This window comes from Vombatus ursinus, unplaced genomic scaffold (genome assembly GCF_900497805.2).
Source record: "Vombatus ursinus unplaced genomic scaffold, bare-nosed wombat genome assembly UNPS02014864.1, whole genome shotgun sequence".
Taxonomy (NCBI): Eukaryota; Metazoa; Chordata; class Mammalia; order Diprotodontia; family Vombatidae; genus Vombatus; species Vombatus ursinus.
In genome coordinates, this window is record NW_020954642.1 from 12,238,062 (window position 1) to 12,239,788 (window position 1,727).

The window sequence follows — 1,727 nt, forward strand, 5'->3', positions numbered from 1 at the left end:
GAAGGATCAAGAAAAAATCTAGGAGTAGCAGTGTAGCATTTGAATAACAAATTCAAATGCTTCAGAGGCTTCTAGAGGACTAAAAGAAGATCCTTGGATTTAACAATAAAGTCATCACTTATGACCTTAGGGAGATTACTTTCAATCAATAGATGCCTGCGACATCTAATTGCCAGAAGTTGTTGAGAAGTGAGAGATATATGAAAAAATAAATGTGGGGGAGAGAGAGGTAGATATAGAGTTGGAGTCTGGTTAGACAGAAAGGTAGAGACAGAGAGAGATAGAGACAGAGGCAGAAAGGTAGAGACAGAGAAGGAGGAAGAGAAATGAAAAACAAAGATGAGAAGAGCTAGAAAGAGAAACAGAAAAAGAGTGGGAATACAAGGAGAATGTTAATAGTTTTGTAATTTGGTTTTAGTGTGGGGAAGATTTTATATATGTCTGTAGGATGTAAAGAAGGAGTCAATGAATAGAAGTGGGGCAAAACTGAAGGAGTAAGCTCGGAATTAAAAGAGATCAAGGACAGATATAAAATCTTCTCCTTAGCAAAGAAACGGGGCCACCTCTTCTTTTAAGACTAAAACTAAAAAGAAAGTGGGAATGGAGGTGATATTTTGAAGGGGATTTCAACAACTCAGAATTGGAGAACAGAAAAGGCTTATATTGGATTATCTCAATTATTATTATTTTTTTCTTTTTTAAAGTATGAATCAAGGTCTGCTGCTTAGTGGGAGAGGAACAAGGATACGGATGAGTGGAAGAGAGAAGGGGAGGTTTGGAAAAATGCTACAAAGAACTCAGTAGATAATGGAAAATTGGAATGAGGTAATGAGAGTCTAAATGAAATTTAATAATATGAATTTTTGGTGTACCCAAATCACCATGGTTGTGAGATTTACTCTACCGACATTCAGCAGTAATGAAGAAAAAATGGAGAAGGTAGATGGTAGGAGTCATCTAGGTTGACAGTTTGTTAAGAGATATGGGGGTTGTGGTGGGAATCTCCCCATAGAGTTACAAAATGTGGATTGCAGTTGTGACTTGTCTCATTAGCCATAAAAATTCTGTATGTTGCATTCTCACACAGAAATTCAGTGTTGTAGTCTGTAAAGTGTAATAATAATACTAGTACTACCTACATCCAAGATTTGCTATGAGAATAAAATAAGAAAACAGAAATAAACATTATATATCTATCTATAAAAATAACTACAAGGATATGAGTCAAAGTCCTGTTGTGGTTACTAAACATTATTGTTTCTTTTTAGATTTAGATTTTAGATTTAGTTACTCCTGATTTCAATAGAAGTTGTAAACTTTAAAACAAAGTCTAGCCAAGCGAAGATGGAGAGAAGTAGTACATTCATCCAAGATATCTGCTAAATATTATCAAGTGACAAATGTAAATATCTATCTTAAGACAAGGGAAGCTGAGGTAAAATGAGGCAAAAGAAAACGCAGGCGAGAAGCGCAGAGAAGGGGAGTGGCTGCGGTTTCCTGCTTCAACAATGCTTGAACGGAACCCGCTGCTCGATGCCCGGCCGGAGCCGTCCTTAGCCACCTCTCCACCTTCACCTCCACTAACCAACGCTTTTTACGCCCTCCCGTTCGAGCAGCAGCCGCCCGCCTCAGCCCCACCTGGCCGTCTCCTCGGCCGCCGCACCCCCAGCCTCAGACGCAGCAGCTGCGCAGCCACCACCTCCTCCTCCTCCTCCTCCTCCTCCTCC